Source organism: Martes martes, assembly GCF_963455335.1.
Source record: "Martes martes genome assembly, chromosome: 1".
In the NCBI taxonomy this organism is placed as follows: domain Eukaryota; kingdom Metazoa; phylum Chordata; class Mammalia; order Carnivora; family Mustelidae; genus Martes; species Martes martes.
This window is the reverse complement of record NC_137888.1, coordinates 174,581,858-174,600,945: the sequence shown is the minus strand read 5'-3', so window position 1 is coordinate 174,600,945 and position 19,088 is coordinate 174,581,858. Positions and strand designations below refer to the sequence as shown.

General features: G+C 35.9%; 1 protein-coding gene across 4 annotated transcripts in view; it reads left to right on the top strand.

The window, feature by feature from the left end:
* Window positions 1–19,088, top strand: part of CNTN6 (contactin 6) — a gene marked incomplete at both ends in the record, with an annotated part of 232,208 nt that overhangs the window by 135,081 nt on the left and 78,039 nt on the right. The window lies entirely within an intron of this gene.

Here is a 19,088-nt window from a genome sequence, read left to right as displayed (position 1 = left end):
AATGTATTGTATCACATTGATTGATTTGTGGGTGTTGAACCAAGCTTGCAGCCGGGGAATAAATCCCACTTGGGAGTGGTGAATAATTCTTTTAATGTACTGTTGGATCCTATTGGCTAGTATTTTGGTGAAAATCTTTGCATCCTTGTTCATCATGGATATTGGTCTGTAGTTCTCCTTTTTGATGGAGTCTTTGTCTGGTTTTGGGATCAAGGTAATGCTGGCCTCATAAAATGAGTTTAGAAGTTTCCTTTCATTTCTATTTTCTGGAACAGTTTTAGAGGAATAAGTATTAATTCTTCTTTAAATGTTTGGTAGAATTTCCCTGGGAAGCCGTCTGGCCCTGGGCTCTTGTTTCTTGGGAGATTTTTGATGACAGCCTCAACCACCTTACTGGTTAGGGGTCTGTTGAGGTTTTCTATTTCTTCCTGGTTCAGTTGTGGTAGTTTATATGTCTCTAGGAATGCATCCATTTCTTCCAGATTGTCAAATTTGCTGGAGTGTAGTTGCTCGTAATATGTTTTTATAATTGTTTGTATTTCTTTGGTGTTGGTGGTGATCTCTCCTCATTCATTTGCAATTTTATTAATTTGGGTCCTTTCTCTTTTATTTTTGATAAGTCTGGCCAGGGCTTTATCAATATTATTAATTCTTTCAAGGAACTAGCTCTAGTTTCATTGATTTGTCCTACTGTTCTTTTGGTTTCCATTTCATTGATTTCTTCTCTGATCTTTATTATTTCTCTTCTCCTGCTGGGTTTATGCTTTCTTTGCTGTTCTCTCTCCAGCTCCTTTAGGTGTAGGGTTAGTCTGTGTACAGGAGACCTTTCTTGTTTCTTGAGAAAGGCTTGTATCGCTATATATTCTTCTCAGAACCGCCTTTGCTGTGTCCCACAAATTTTTAACAGTTGTGTTTTCATTTTCATTCGTTTCCATGTATTTTTTTCAATTCTTTTTTAATTTCCTGGTTGACCCATTCATTCTTTAGTAGGATGCTCTTTAATCTCCATGTATCTGAATTCTTTCCAACTCTCCTCTTGTGATTGAATTCTAACTTCAGAGCCTTGTGGTCTGAAAATATGCAGGGAATGATCCCAATCTTTTGGCACCAGTTGATTCCTGATTTATGACCAAGGATGTGATCTATTCTGGAGAATGTTCCATATGCACTAGGGAAGAATGTATATTCTGTTGCTTTGGGATGGAATGTTCTGAATATATCTGTGATATCCATCTGGTCCAGTGTGTCATTTAAGGCCTTTATTTCCTTGTTGATCTTTTGCTTGGATAGTCTATCCATTTCAGTGAGGGGGGGGTGTTAAAGTCCCCACTATTATTGTATTATTGTCAATGTGTTTCTTTGATTTTGTTATTAATTGGTTTATGTAGTTGGCTGCTCCCATGTTAGGGGCATAGATATTTAAAATTGTTAGCTCTTCTTTTTGGACAGACCCTTTAAGTGTTATATGGTGTCCTTCCTCATCTCTTAGTGTAGTCCTTGGCTTAAAATCTAATTTATCTGATATAAGAATTGCCACCCCAGCTTTCTTTTGATGGCCATTAGCATGGTAAATTGTTTTTCATCCCCTCACTTTAAATATGGAGGTATCTTTGGGTCTAAAATTCATTTCTTGTAGACAGCATATCGATGGGACTTATTTTTTATTATCCATTCTGATACCTTATGTCTTTTGATTGGGGCATTCAGCCCATTTACATTCAGGGTAAATATTGAAAGAGATGAATTTAGTGCCATTGTATTGCCTGTAAATTGACTTTATTATATATTGTCTCCGTTCCTTTCTGGTCTACTACTTTTAGGCTTTCTCTTTACTTAGAAGACCCCTTTCAATATTTCCTGTAGGGCTGGTTTGGTGTTTGCAAATTCCTTTAACTTTTGTCCTGAAAGCTTTCTATCTCTCCTTCTATTTTCAGTGACAGCCTAACTGGATATAGTATTCTTGGCTGCACATTTTTCTCATTTAGTGCTCTGAATATATCATGCCAGTTGTTTTTGGCCTGCCAGGTCTCTGTGGTTAAGTCTGCTGCCAATCTAATATTTCTACCATTGTATGTTGCAGACTTCTTGTCCCAAGCTGCTTTCAGGATTTTCTCTTTGTCACTAAGACTCCTAAGTTTTACTATTAGATAACAGGGTGTTGACCTATTTTTAATGATTTTGAGGGGTGTTCTCTGTGCCTCCTGGATGTTGATGCTTTTTCCCTTTGCCATATTAGGGAAATTCTCTACTATAATTTGCTCCAGCATACCTTCTGCTCCCCCCCTCTTTCTTCTTCTTCTGGGATCCCAATTATTCTAATATTGTTTCGTCTTATGGTATCACTTATCTCTCAAATTCTCCCCTCATGGTCCAGTAGTTGTTTGTCCCTCTTTTGCTCAGCTTCTTTATTCTCTGTCATTTGGTCTTCTATATCACTAATTCTTGCTTCTGCCTCATTTGTCCTAGCAGTCCCCCATTTTTTATTACACCTCATTAATAGCTTTTTTGATTTCAACTTAATTAGATTTTAGTTATTTTATTTCTCTAGAAAGGGATTTTATTTCTCCAGAAAGGGATTCTCTAAGACCTTTCATGCCTTTTTTGAGCTCAGCTAGCACCTTGATAACCATCATTCTGAACTCTAGTTCTGACATATTACCAATGTCTGTATTGATTAGGTCCCTAGCCATCCATACTCTCTCTTGTTCTTTTTTTTTTTTTTTTTTTTTTTTGGTTTTGAATTTTTCTGCCTTGTCATTTTATCCAGATAACAATATATGAATGAGAGACTAAAATATTAAAAGGGTGGCAAAGCCCCCAGAAAAATATACGCTAACTTAATCAGAAGAGACCCAAAACTAGGGGGAGAAGACAGGGGGAAAAATAAAAGTAAAAAAATAAAAAAGTATACACACACACACACACACACACATACATTAGTGAATACATTGGTGAATAGAACAGAGCCACCCACTTGATTTTGCATGTATTGTGGTATCTTAGAAGAAACTACCTCCCAGAATTTTAAAGGAAGAAAAACTTAGATAGATAGATAGATAGATAGATAGATGATAGATAAGGGTAAACATGATGAGGGATTGAATATGATTATAAAGATGAAAATTTTAAAAATATTCTAAAGCAGGAATTGATAAGATAAGTTGGTTGGGGAAAAAAAAAGAGAGCATGTGATCAGCCTGGAGACTAGAACAAAGACATGTGCTAGATTTAGTGTATATTTTGACCCATTAGAAAAATTGTATCCCCAAATTTTAAAGGAAAAAAAAAAAAACCTACATGTTTACAAAAAGTAAAGTTAAATACAATGAAGGGATAAAATATGACTATAACAATGAAAATTTAAATAATTTTTTCATAAAAGTTATTGTTAAGATAAAATAGTTAGAAAATGTTAAAAGAGGAAAGGTTAAAAAAGAATAAGAAAAAAATAAAATTAAAAAATATTTAACTTTGCAAGACTAAAGGATCATGGGGAAAAAGCCATGAATTCTATGCACTGCTTTCCCCTAGCTTTGGAGTTCTGCAGTTCCCATTGATTGGTGAACTTGGTTTTGGATGGATGTTCTTGCTAATCTTCTGGGGAAGGGGCCTATTGCAGTGATACTCAAATGTCTTTGCCTGAGGCAGAATTGCACTGCCTTTGCCAAGGGCCAGGCTAAGTATCTGTTCAGGTTCACTCTCAGTAGCTTTTGTTCCCTGAACGCTTGCCATATAGCTTTGTAGGATGGGGAATGAAGATAGTAGCCTCCCAATCTCCGGCCTGGAGGAGCCGAGAGCTCGGGGCCCCACTCCTCAGTGTGCCCTCAGAGAAAAGCAGTGAATCCCTCCAATCTGCATGGTCTCCAGCCACACTCCGAGCTCACCCAGCCTGTGACCAAGCATTTCTGTCTCTGGTGCACAGTCCCGTTTAGAGTATTCAAACCCAGCAGATTCCTCCCACGCTGCCATGCCACTCCTCCCGGAGGAAAAAGGAGGGGGTCTCTCCAGATCTGCCACTTGTGGTGTCCTTGCTCGAAGAGCATGACCCGACTGTGCCTTGGATCATAGTTTAAGGTAACCCCGAGCTGAGAGCTCACTCCTTGGCTGCATCTCTGTAGCCGATTCCCCTCTCCAGTACCTGGCAGCACAGCCACACTGAGACACCCCCAGTCTTCCTGTGACCCTGTGGGTGCTGAGACCAGTCCCAGAGGGCTCCACCCCCTCTTAGTCTCTGGATTGATGTCCCTCAGTAGAGCAGACTTCAAAACGTTCTGATATTGTGTTCCACTGCTCTGCTGCTTTCTGGGAGCCGGCCCCTCCCCCCACAGCCTTTCTTCCCGTGGCTTGGGATTCACTTCTCTGCACATCCTACCTTCTAGAAAGTGGTTGATTTTCTGTTCCTAGAGTTGCTCCTCTTCTCTTCTATATCCTGTTGAGTTTGTAGGTGTTCAGAATGGTTTGATAACTATCTAGCTGAACTCCTGGGCCTAATGATATTTCATTCTGCTACTCCTCTACCATCTTACTCCTGAATGGTTTTCATTAGATGTTTGTGGAATGCAGCACATACATACTTTCATAATTAGGCAATATCTCCCTTACTCCTGTGGAATAGCCCTTCTCTTGAATGTGTAGATTTTTTTGTATCATGCTTGGTGTTCTCTGAGCTTCTGGACTCTATGATGTAGTAGCTGTCATTAATTTTGGAAACTTCCCAACCATCATTACTTCCACTATTTCTTCTATTTATTTTTTTTCTTTGTTCTTTTTATGGTATTTCTAATAGACATCTGATGCACCATTTACAGTTTCCTACAGTTCTTGGACATTCTGGGTTTGTGGTTTTGTTTGTTTATTTGTTACTCTTTTTTTTTTTTTTCTCTTTGCATGTTGGTTTGGGAAATGTCTACTGATGTTTCTTCTTTCCTTAGCCATGTTCATTCCACTGATAAGTCTATCAAGGAATTCTCATTTGTATTACAATGATGTTTATATACAGTATTTCCTTTTGGTCATTTCTTACAATTTCTTATCTCAGCTTACATTAATCTTGTGTCTTTGTATGTTCTGGTTTTTTGTTGTTGTTGTTGTTTTGTTTGTTTTGTTTTGTTTTCCATTAGAGCCCTTAGCAGATTAATCATAGTAATTTCAAATTTCCAGTCTGGTAATCCCAGAATATTTGCCATATTTGAGTGTGGTCCTAATGCTTGTTTTGTCTCTGCATACTGCTTATTAACATGCTTTCTATTATTGTGATGGTGAATCCAGAGATGAAGTTTATCAGTTAAAAGGAATTGAGGTTACTAGATTTATGTGTGAGGTTTATGTTTATCTAGCAAGGAGTTAATGTGTGTTTACTGTTTTCCACTTTTGTTTGCTATAGCTGTGGTGTCAGAGGCTAACATTTTCTCTATTGTTTTTGTTTGTGTCTTGCTTGTTTTCTTTGAGTTTCCCTAGAGATTCTTTTCTTGTGTAGAGTCTGAGGTCTGTGGTTCCCTCAGCTGTAATCCCCTGCTATTATGCAGGATTCCTACTGATGATATGAAAGTCTTTGCTTGCTAATTCTATCATCTTTGTAATTTGTGAATATGTTTTATTGACTTCTTTTTTTCCTAGTTATGGTTCTCATTTTATGCTTTTTAGGTTATCTGGTACTTTTAGATTGAATTATAAATGGAATGGATGTTATGTTGTTATGTGCTGGATTGTGGTATATTTATTTAAAGTATTAGATTTTATTGACAGAAGTTAAGTTACTGTAAGTCTGCTTGATCTTTCTATGACTTATTATTAAGCTCCTGTAGACTAGCTATAGAGTAGATTTTAGTCTAAGGCTAGTTAACTAGTAATATGCATCCCCCTACTGAAGCTCCAAATGTTTACAAAATCTCTTTTCTGAAAGCTCAGAAGAACTCAACTGTCTTATAGCCCTGTTTGAGCTCTGAAAATTGTTCTATGTCCAGTCTCATGTGACACAATTATGTACTTTCTTTTCATAATCCCATCCTCTTCGATACTTTGCAATCCTAGTCGCTCAGTCTTGTGTGTCTCCTCAGCTCATTGAAACATTAATGTCCTTTTTAGATTCCCTTTCCTTATTCTTTTCTCTTGAAAGTGCCCACCTGTATACAGAAAGCCAGGATACCAAGGTCTTTCTTCATGTCTTTCCTCTCCTTCAGGGATCACAGTTTTATACCACTCATTGTTATATTTCTGGAATCAGGTTCGTTTCCTGTGTAATTGTCCAGTTTTTTTCATTTGTTTCCAGCAGGATGCTAAGTGTAGTCCCCGTGACTTGAACATAGTTAGAAGCCAGGTATTATTAATTCTAATTGTGAAGGTGAATGCAGTGAAGTTTAGAGAAATTAACTGACTAGATCAACATAAATTTTAGATCTGGAATTCAAATCTAAATCTCATCAGAACTCATACTCATAGCCATTTGATATTTATATCAAATTATCTTTTAATATATGAATTCATTCCCTGTGTGTAGCAGCAGTTAACCCCAATTCTGTAAATGTTTTCCTAACAAAAGGCTTGAAAATTTCAGTAAAATGTTTAAAAGATTTTATCTAGGGAATGGAATTATAAACCTATTTCCCATTTAGAGTCTCTGTAATTACTAACATTTCAGCAACAAGTGAGTTTTATCTTTACATATTTAAAAAAAAATTCAGAAGTTAACCTTTTTAAAATCCAGGCAGTTTTTTTTTTTTTAAGATTTTTTTTATTCATTTGATAGACAGAGATCACAAGTAGGCAGAGAGGCAAGGCAGAGAGAGAGGGGGAAGCAGGATCCCCGTGGAGCAGAGAGCCCGATGTGGGGCTCAATCCCAGGACCCTGAGATCATGACCTGGGCCAAAGGCAGAAGCTTTAACCCACTGAGCCACCCAGGCACCCCCAGGCAGTTTTTTTAATTAGAAGCAGTGTTTCCAAAAAATCGATCAGGGCCATTGAGGAACATACCCCTACAGGTCTGTATGAGATGATGGCAATATCTACCATTTACAAAAATCTGGGATTGATGATTAGAGACAAAACAGAAAGCATAGTTTCAGTCGCAGCAGCTCAAGTGGGAGGCTGCTGCACTAGGCAGGCAGGCAGACTAGACAGTGAGGAATAGGGACAGCTGACTAGAGTGTTTACTCATAGAACCTAACCATCTTAAACCACCATAGACTATTGTGAGTAAAGAATAATTAAAACAGAACTTCAGATACCTGCTTGAACTTTAATTGCCACGACTTTGGGGATATATAACTCACTTTCTATGTTGGGGTTTCAGAGCTGACATGATCACAGCTTTCAACTCTCAGCTTTGTCTCATTTGTTTAACATGGCAGACTCTTAATTATCTAAGCTGTAAATTAACTGTATTGTAAAACACCCTGAGAAACTCTGTGTATAGGTGCTATGCAAATGTAGTATGATTGACTGATAGATTTTAGTGTCTCCTGTTAGGAAAATATAGGCCTTTGCTCTTAGTGAAGAAATTAAACTGATATCCCTCATAACTCTTCTACTGCTCTTATAAACAACCAAACATATTTTCCTTCTTTTTTTTTTTTAACCTTAATTTAGTAACTTTGCTGTTAGTGCTCAGAAATATAAATAAAATTAGTAGCAGCCCTGAATGTTCTATGTATTCAGGAGCCTTCACACAGGACTATATTTATGTAAACATGTATATCTTATTTCTTTTTCCTAATTTATGAAGGAAAAGATACCCAGCTTGACTATTAATTTCAAGCAATAAATGTGAATTTTCACCGAGATGTTTGTAGGTATTCCAGAACTCTCAGATGAAGAGATTCTAATACCCACTTTTTTCCTTACATGTATGGACATCACTGCAGATTATGCCCCAAAATGTCACTGTGGTATCGCAGGATGACAATAGTATTTTCAAATCAAACTAGATACATTCAGATCTTCTAGGCCTTTAAGAGTTAGCTTTAAATGAAATCAAAGGGGTATCTTAAACCTTTCCTATTTGGATGTCTTGTAAGTAATTTGGCTTTTTTTTTTTTTTTCCTCATTGAATTGAGTATCTGGAGATCAGAATATTTTGTGTATATCTGTGTATATTTTTTCTGTATATTTCTATGTATAGTTTTTTTTTTGTCCCATTTGCTCCACACTGAAATGCAATCTTCAGGTACTTGCTAATTGTTTTGCCTATTATCAGGATACTATGTTGCTTGGCATAAACCAGTAAACTCTGGCAAATTCCAAGATAAACTCCACAGAATACCCCCTTCTGTTGACTGTGCATGCAAATCTGGGACCTGACAAATTTTCAAGCCAATCATTAAGAAACTGAAAAACATTAATCCTCAACAAACACATTCATATGTACTCACCCAAGGACTGAATGACTTATTAGTGAATTCACTAACATTTCAAGGCAACATTGTGTTCTGGAAAGAGTGTAGACTTTGAATTCAAAAAGTTCAGTATTTAAATCCTAAATTTTTCTGCCCATAGCTAGGCTGCTATGATCAGTTTCCTTATCTGTAAAACAAAGGCAAAATTAGCTAGCTAGCTAGATAGATACATAGATACATAGAGTAGAATTGTTTTAAGGACTGAAAATACTATTAAACTTATCTACTTACCTACCAAAGTATCTGGCCCAAAAAAGGCCACCAGTAAATAGTAACAGTTTTATTTATTACAGACATTGTCAGTGCTACTTTATCTGAGGAGGTAAAAAGGAGCACACAGGAAGGAGACAAGGGATCACTGCATTATATTTTTGTGCTAACACAATTCTCAAGGACTTGCTCAGAATAATGGATTTACCATTTCAAAATTCTGTGGTTAATAATGTGTATAAGGATTACTGTTATCCCCTCAATCACTCATTTGACAAGTCAAACATAACTATATATTAACTCGGGAAATATGCTTAGGATACCTCATTCAATCATTAATTCCTTTATTCCTTCATTTATTTAGTCAGCCAGTCAGAAGGAATTCTCCAAGCGGCAGACAAACTAGGCGCTGGGGAGATAAAGATTATGTATAGGCCATGGGGAGCTTGCAGGCTACTGAAAATCGGATGGATGAAACAACACATGATAACACATTTTTCTTGGGATCTGCTCTTTCCTTACAAACTTTAAGTGAAGGAAGATTCAGGATACTCATATTAAGCTATTATTTAAGGGGTCCTTTGTATCTCTAAGAAATAGGAGATTCTTGTTTCTCTTTTTCCTCCTTTCACCAATACTTTCTTTTCATTAATAGACATTTTAATAACAGTTTTAGAACAGAAAAAAAATGAGCAGATAGAACTACGAAATCCCATATAACCCCACACATTTTCCCCCATTACTAACATTTTACATTAAGATGGTACATTTGTTTCAATTAATGAACCAATGTTTTTACTCTAGTCCATATGTCAGATTTCCTTGGTTTGTGTCTAATGTCCTCATTTTATTTTATTTACTTCTTTTTTTATTTTTTTGATTCCAGGATCCCATCTAGGCTACCATGTTACATTGAGGTTTTCTTGTTTGTTTCTTTGTTTGTCTCCCTAGGCTCTTCTTGGCTATAACGGTGTTTCAGACTTTCCTTGTTTTCAGTAACCTTGACGGTTTTGAGGAGTGATGGTCAGTGTCATTGTAGGATCACCCTCTGTTGAATTTTGTCTAATAGTTTCCTCGTATTTAGATTGAGGTTATGGGTTTGGGGGGAGGAAGAACACAAAGGCAAAATGCCATTTCACCACATTATATCAAGGTTACTACTCTATCAAAGAGATTTATGACTGCCGATGTTGGCTTTCATCACTCTGCCGAAGTAGTTTTTGTCAAGATGCTCCTCTGTAAAATTACTGATTTTTCTCTTTCTGTATTGACTCTCTGGAAGGAGGTTAGTATATACCATCCTCACTTAATGAATAGGGAATCATGCTTCACCTCCTATAAGGTGCTGAATCCTTACAATTTATTTGGCATTCCTCCGCATGGGAGATTTGTCACGTTCCACTCCCCATTTACTCATTTATTTATATCAGTACTGATTAGTGGATATTTATTTTATACTTTGGCTTATAATCCAGAACTACTTTATTTGTTGTGCTGTTCACATTGTTTCTATAAACTATTTTGTAAAATGTTTTTTTAAAAATCTTAAAACCATAAACTGTGAATGTATCTGCAGGTCCTTAAACCATCTTCTTTACCCTCGTTTGTGGCAGTGGGGACATTTGAATGTGTGTTTTCAGCCAGCCTCCTACTGGTGGGCACTTATTTTCCTTTTATTTTGTTTATTTTTGTTTATTTTGTTTTATTTTGTTTTATTTCCATTTTTTGTTGCCACGAATAATGATGTAATGAATACTCTTGTGGCTGATTTTACCCATTCCCATGAGAACTTCCTTGGTGTATTTTTAGAAAGTTAGAAAGTTAGAATTATTGGGTTAAGGGAATCTAAAAAGCTAAGTTTTCTGAAATGTATTGCCAAATTCTCCTCAAGAATGCTTGTAAAGGGGCCACTTTCACAGATCAGGGACCCAGCCTACAAGTTGGGCCTCTTTTGATTTCACAGGCATACTCTGAATCCAGTGTCAAACCTTCCTTTCATTTTTTTTTTCCCATAGCCATAAATTGGAGTTTGACAGTGCTGTTTCTAAAATTAAACTAATTTAAAGGCTCTAAAACTCATCCAAGAAGAATATATATGCTTCTGGAAGCAACTTATCATCCTTCCCATCCCAGTCTATCACCACCTTTCTCAGGAGACCTACGTTTCTTACTTTTTAAATAATTGGCAATTGCATGAGATTTCAGGTCCAAGGTGGTACTGAGCCAAAGGAAAAGAAGTAACTTGCTTCCTTTTTTCCAGCTGACCTGGAAAACGATAATTTGGTTATGGTGTGTGAGGTTCTGGAGGCCTGTGCTCCATGAAATTTCTAGGTCTTGACTTTAGCTCCTGTATTGGAATCTGGAGGCATCTCAGTAGGTCAAAAAACAAAACAAAGCAACTCTATCCTTTTGTCTTCTGAACCTTGAACAAAAGGAACTCTATCCACTAGTTGTGAAACAAATTAGTTCATTAGATGAAGATTGTATTTCTCAACATATCCTAATACATCCTAGAAAGGTAATTCATTTTGTATCTGATTAGTTCATGAAGGAGCAGCAAAGTGTGATGGTTTAAAGCTCTATGAAAAGACAGACTTTGGTTCAAATACTTTTTTAAGTTCACAGTGTGATATCGGGCATGTTGTCCAGCCTTTCCTAGACCCTGTCTCCTTATCTACAAAATACCAGTAACAGTAGTCCTGTGTCTCCTAGTATTGTTACCTGGTTTCACTGAGGCACTTAACACAGTACCAGGCATCTAATATGTGCTCAATACATATTAGATATATTAATGGTAGAATGATTAAATGTTAGCACACCATATGTAATGTTTCCTTTACTTCTTTATCCAAAAAGATATGGTTATAAGCAGAGCTAAAGTCAAGACCTAGAAATTTGACGGAACACAGGCTTCCAGAACCTCACGTACCATAACCAAATTAACATGTTCTTTACTTTAGAGCAGCATAATGTTCATGTGATCGAGAGGTATTTATTTAGAGTTAATGTTATGTATTGATAAAACACTATGGACAAGCTCTTAATTAGCTGCTAAATGCAGTGTCATTTTCACCTTGGAATAACAGTCTCTAGCTTATGGTTCATGTGCAAATTAGTGCTTATTTTACCTTAGTTAAAAGGAGTAGAAAACGGCAACAACATTCTTAGGGAATCTTTAGATAATAAGGCCTTCTTGTCCCTATGTGATAATAATGTGATAACAATCATGGTAATAAGGAAACTTAGCAAACCCTATTTTTGGTTCAAACTTTCTATTTCACCATGGATTCTCACTCATATTTTCTTATTTGATCCTCTCAAGAAGCCTTTTATGTACCCATTGTTATCTTTTTAGTTACAATGAAAAAGCCGAGGCTCAGAAAAATGGGGCAATTTGCATTCAACCACACAAAAACCTGCCTGTGTCCTTTTACCCTACTTGCAAGCATCATTCTGCTATGGTTGCTATTATCACCAAACCATTTGTGGCTTCTCAATTGGCTCCAACAACTGTAGTGTCAAATATACCAGACTAATACATGCACACCATAAGATTTTTCCCTGAGAGAAACCTGGTGAAGACCCTGACCAATACAAAAGGATCGTGACTGCATTTAGATCACTCAGAAAAAAATGTTTTCCTTTTTTCCATAACAGTGAGATTGCTCTTTTGCAGAACTCATGAATGTATCCACATTGTATCCCCATAGGACAGTCTCATTCCAAGCTCTTTGTATGAATATTTCAACTTGGGGAAATGAAAGCAGCTAGTGGAACAGTCTGAAAATTTAACAAAGGCACTCTTTGCTGGTTTTGTTATTCTGCTTCGCTGTCTTCAATTAAAATTGGCCACTGACGGGATTTTCTGAAATGAGGTTCAAGTTAAGAATAATCCCATACATGAGCATTTTAGGAAACTGGTTCTCTGTACCAGTTTCTAGTTAAAAACTTAGTATGGCCTGGATTTAAACTGTGGATAATGAGGTTTAAGAAATCCAGGGGAGAAATATAAGCTTTCTCAAAAAGCACTAGTAATGAAAATTCTATTTATGGGCTAATAGTTAGAACTGAAGCACAGTTTCTGCTAGTGTGTGAAGAGCTTTAATTTAACTTCCAATTCAAGTTGGAACTAGGCCAGATGGTTAACAAATATATACTCTGTCTCCAGATAAAATTAATAGGATGCTCACTCCGTAAAAGCATAATGACAAGAGAAAATGGAGTAAAAGTCCTTATTTATGGCAATGCTTATTTAAGAAGCACGAAACCAAGGGGGTGGAGGAACAAAGAAAGAGAGAGAAAACTTTGCTATTATTATGTGGTATTTCACAACTGTGAGGACCCACATTCCAGGCAAACTTGATTTAACAAATAGTAACAAAATCAGAAAAGGTTTTTGCAATGCTTCTTTTGAAATGCAAGGCTCATGAGTGCATCTCCTATGGTCTGAGGAAGCTTTGAGTAAGAGAGTTGCTTTGGATTAGTTTTCTTTATTGAGATTTATATCCAAGCTCTAATTCCACATCATATTTGGGAAGACTTAAAAAAGGAGAGGGTAGGAAGGAATTGGAGCTAAAAGCGAAATGTTGTCAGAAATGGCTGATATTTGCAGTTAGCACCATTTATTTTGATGATAGCACCATTTATTTTGACTTCCCTTCTGTAACAGCACTGTTTCAAGAGATTTAACAATAATCTCCATTCTGAAGACCCCTCGAAGATCCGCCTTGCTCCATGACATTCTTCATGTGTTAGTATTTAATTGTGCATTTTCAGTAGACCACTTACTTTAAACTAGACTGAACAGCCAGCAAATATAGCATCTTTTACATCATCAACCTGGCCAAACTAGGTAGATCCTAAAAATAATGCTTCGGCCCCAGTAGAAGAAGTAGTCTACTAGTGTTTATAATAGAATGGGAGGTAACTCAAAGAATTGGAAGGTGAATCACAATAAATTAGCCTGTACTGAAACTCTAAGTGGAGAAGAATTGGCAGGTAATAACTTAGCAGAAATTACCTGTCTAAACGTGAATACCATTCCAAAAAGGCAATTAGAATTGTTAATAGCTGCCAGCTGAGTATTTAACTCAGATGACATGTGGAAGCCATCTGTCACAATGCCTGGTACATAGTAAGCACTCAATTAATGATATTAATATTCATATGATTTATTATTTTTATTTTTTATTATTATTTGATTTATTTGTTTATTTTTTATTATTTTGATTTACTTATTATTTATTTATTATTATGTATTATTATTATATTGATGATTGTTAATATTCATGCTCAGGTGTGTTACACAGCATTCTATTTTTCTCTTCATAGAATTCGGTATACAAATTCCTTTCCTCCCTACCGCCATGGTCCCAGGTGATTAACCAGGTTGAAAAACAAAGATACCTCACAGCAAAACACATAGTATCTTTCCTGAGAGAACTCTGCTGTCATGATGAGGAAAGGAGCATGACCACTATGACCAGGGGTAATAGCATCTTAACAGTTGATATATAAAACAGGGAAAAGCAAGAAATTTACCTCTAGAGACATATGGGGATGTTTGTGTACCCATTTCATTCACAGTGTGGAGATCTAATTTTAACTGACAAATTATTCATAAATCAGTTTATGTTGAATGCATAGTCATATGGAGTCCTTAACAGAGAACAGAAAACAAATAAATATCAGCTAGGATTTTTGCTTTTGAAATAATAACAATAACATAATAATGATTTTAAATTATTTTATTGATTTATCATTAACAGTCCAATGTAGTGTTAGGGTGCTAGACATCATATTGCACATGTGACGTGGATTGGATCATTTAATCCTCACAATAGTCCTGTGACTTATGTACTATTATTATTCCCCATTCTATAAATGAGTAAATTCATGCTTATAAAGGTGGAACAAAATACAGCTGATAAGAGCTATGTTCTGCTCCGTACTGTGTAAATAGTATTCTATTATGATAGTTTTATTATTATAATTATAATTATTATTTACAAAGAATAACATGCCTTAGAAAAAATGAACTTGCATTTAAAAACTAAAGCTGATTGGGACACCTGGGTGGATCAGTCAGTTGGCTCCTGGTTTTGGCTCAGGTCATGATCTCATGGGTCATGGGATGGAGACCCATATCAGGCTCTACCCTCAGTGGGGAGCCTGCTTGAAGATTCTCTCCCTCTACCCCTCCCCCCACTCATGTACTTGCTCTCTCTCTCTCAAATAAATAAATAAAAATCTTTAAAAACTATAGCTCATTACTAAAATAATTTCATCTTTTGATATGATTCCATTTCTTCCCACCCACTGTCCATTTGGGATGCCTTCAGAAAAGAAAGAGGGTGTTAAATCTAAAGCAGTTCATTTAGTATCTTCATAAAAAGTTTCAGGACAAAATGGGAAGTTTTCATTAAAATGCATATGCATTTTTATGTAATCTATATTTTGCATTTATTCTGTCTGTATATATCACATTATCAGTAATAATCAGGAGGATCATGACATTCATGTTTAGCAGTGACATAACAAATCTGAAAAAAACTCAGCATTTAATTAGTAACTGTGAAATCTTATAAAACTGCTTGATTTGTCTCCTATTAGTAATTTTAACATAAAATGAAGTGATAAAACACATTTGATTAGACTTTTGTTTTTTTAAAACTTTCAAAATGTTTGAGTAATTTTTTGATAGTTTAGTTGCCCTGAGAATTCTGATATATGGAGTGTAAAATGTAATATCCAGAGGGAACCCTCCATACCTCCATATTGTATAATTCAATCACATAGGTAGCATTTAGACCCAGGCATTCAGAACTATTTGCCGAGTCTTTTTTTTTTTTTATTTTTTTTATTTTTTTTTTTTTTGGTGGGAAGATTGGTTTGAAAGCAGCAGGAAAATAACTCAAACAAGCCTAAGTCAGGGCGGGGGTGTCATGGGGAAAAGGGAGGGAAAAATGAAACAAGATGAGACCAGGAAGGGGGCCAAACCATAGGAGACTCTTAATCTCAGGAAACAAACTGAGGGTGCTGGAGGGGAGGGGGCTGGGAGTAATAGGGTGGCTGGGTTTTGGACATTGGGGAGGGTATGTGCTATGGTGAGTGCTGTGAGTTGTGTTAGGACTGATGATTCACAGATCTGTACCCCTGAAACAAATAATACATTACATGTTAATTTTTTAAAAAGAGAAGGAAAAAAAAGGATGTACTGACTTAGAGAAATGTTCAAGAGAGATTTGGGGAATGATGGGCATCCATCTAGTCATAGTTGTGATCTAGTCATAGTTGTGATCTAGTCATGTGAAGAACTCCAAGTTTCTTTCCTTTGTGGTAACTTTGGCTTTTAAAGATTCTCCATTTGGTGGGAAATTGTTGCCCAGAAGTTCTAAGATTCTATTATACCGTCTGAGCAAACCACAGTGAAGAAAGATTCTCCCTTAAACAGTTCTTCCAAAAGCAGTACCAGAATTGAGTGTGGTTGTCTCTGATAGGTGGCCTTGGTTCCCACAGTTAACAAATCACAGTGACTATGGTGTACCTGCTTCTAATGGCAAGACCTGAATCTTGTGTTCTTTCTTGAAGCCAGAGGTGTAGTCTTCCCAATTCAAATCAAATGAAGATAGGGAGCATCATTTTTTTTTTTTAAGGACAATTAAAATACAAACCAAAAACAAACAAATAAACACGGGCCCACTGCAGATTGAGAATTCAGTACCCTTCTTCAGAATTGAAAGTTGTTATGTTAGAAGCCAACACACTGAATCTTATAACCTTCTCCATAATTAAATGGTTTAAGGAAGAACACTTACCACTACAACCCCAAATGAGATAAGGAAAAAAAAAATCTAAAAGGTGTTCTTTTTTAAGTGAGAAACTTACCTGTCTCTGTTCAGCCTTGTGTCTTTTCTACATTTCTTGCCTTTTGCTGTTATGCTGGTATAATTTAGACCTTGTATGTTCCACAGTCATGGCTTTCCACAAGGATTCTACTGCTCAGTTTTGGTCTCATATTCCATTGATGTTTAATACCACAAAATACCATTTCTATGTCTGTCTAATGGCTCCTTGGACATACCATACTGAGAATTATTTAACGGTTCCTTACAGTTGATACCATAATTAAAGTAGAAAAAGGGTCAAAGTATATTGGGAATTCTAATAAATGGGTTTTCCAAGAAGCAGACCATGAAAGGATAATCTTTTTGCAAGTGATTTGATAGAAGAGTTCTTAGAAAGAACTCATAAGAGAATGGAGAAGTGGGACAGGGATGGGAGAGTAGCCAAGCAGAGTATGGTATCATGCAAAATTCAACAGAAGTTAAATTTGCCTCAGTCCTATAGGGGAGCTCTGGAGAGGGTGCAGGTCATACCCTAGAGATGTCCAACCATTAGAGGCAAGGAGTTGGACTATTTGTACCACAGCACCCAGTCAGTTGTTGATTAAGAGCTGCCCTTAGGGATGTGTAAATCCCTAGCTGCCTATACCTCTCTCTTTGTGAAGGAAAAGTTAGCTACAACAGCTTGAGGGTAGTTGTCAACAAAGAGATACAGATACTAACTGTTGAAGGTAATAACACTTCCCGATCTGGGATGGCTAAGGGATCAGAAGGCACACAGGTAGAGTACTGACATTTTCTGCTGCATTGTTTCTATTGGAAAGGTATATCTCTATACCTCTGTATCTCTATAGAATATAGTGTCTCATCCATTTAGGGAAATAAGTTTATCCAGAGAGACTTCAGTGTTATCATTGAGTTCTTTTGGGGAAAGTGGGAATAGCTGGGATGGGTAGGACTTGTTCTTTCTGCTCCCACTTAATTTGGACATTTAAAATGGACATCTACTCTTGTAAAACCACAAATACTAAAGCTATCAGAAGAGGATCTTATAATAGCTGTGGGTCTTTATTGCCTTATGATTAAGTACATAGCTTTTGAGGCAAAGAAACTTGGAAATAGATCCTAGCTCTGTCACCTTTGGTTGTAGGAAAAGCAAATGAAATTATCTGTGCATGTTGCACACATATATAATATGGAGCACATAGTTTGTGGTTAATAAGCAGTAGCTATTTTTAAGATATTATTTTAATTATTATTATTATTAAGTGTCAGACTGACTCAGAGATTTAGATATTTAGTGATGTTAAAAATTGACTTCTGTCTTCATAATCAAAATAAAGAACTATGCTATAACTATGGGAAATATACTCAGTCTTTACTGATTTTCTTTTGTCTGAATGCTTTAGATTAAAACCTTTTTTTAGTTGGTTACTCTGCATATATTTGTCATAAACCTCAGAGATACATTGTCATAAAAAATAATAAAAGATCATGAATTTAGACAGGTGTCAGAGCCTCCGTTTTTCTCTTTGTAAATAAATTTTCTTAGAAATTTTTATTGCAGAGGTAATGTATGCTTTTATAGGAAAATAATGGAAAATAGAGATAAGCAGAAAGAAAAAATTAAAGGCATTAATATTCTTACTACTCACAGATAATAACTCTTACTATCTTCACATATGCACTACATATATATTTTTTAAAAATTTGGGTGCTAGGGCATATACTATAAAATTCCCCCAAATTGGCAAAGATCTTTCTATGTGAATAAATTGTCTTCTAAAACTTCATTTTTATTTGTAGTTTTGTATTCTGTAATATGAATTAATAAGAAAACCAGTTATCTGAGGTTAATTGTTGGCAGGAATATGCCATTCTACTGAAATGTCAACCTAAATTTGTGGTAAGTGGCACAGTTTTTTTAAAAGGGCAAAAACTAAAGTTTGTCATAATAATTATTTTATTTCGTGTTTAACAAAATGCAGGTTACTAATCCTGAGAAAAATAGACAAATCACACAGTGATTGTGGGGGGGTATTATGTTTTCTGACAAATATATGTGAGCACAGGTATGACTTTCTATATTGTATATACCTTTGATTCGCACAGAAAGATCATCGTTTGCCAATAAAAAAATTCCTTGGAGTTCATCAGTTTTGCTTGATTTGAAGCCTCTACTGAGTCACCATCACCAGCATTCTGCAGTTTACTGCTCAAACTCCACAGATTTTTGTCAGCCATTTCTCATTTGACTGGATAGTTTCCGCATTATTTTTGTTGACTTGAAGAAATCCCGTAACTTTGACAAAGTTTACAGTCTGGCTTTGCAAAATGATTTACTTTTATTATTATTATTAATTTAAAATATATTTAGAATAGAAACATTTAAATCATCTGTAAATCTATAAGGGAATGCAGAATGACTTGACAGTAGGAAAGGAAAGATGTTAATGTAAATAGATTGAGGGTTGATACTACAAAGGATTGGTTTGTTAAGAAATACTTTCCTGCTGTAACTTTACAGATAGCCTGCATTTCTTTATATTACACCTGTAGAAGCAAGGTCTTTCTCACTATGAATTTCTAAATTCATCCCTTATCGATAACACTTAGGTTCAGCTATTTTAAATATATTTTTGC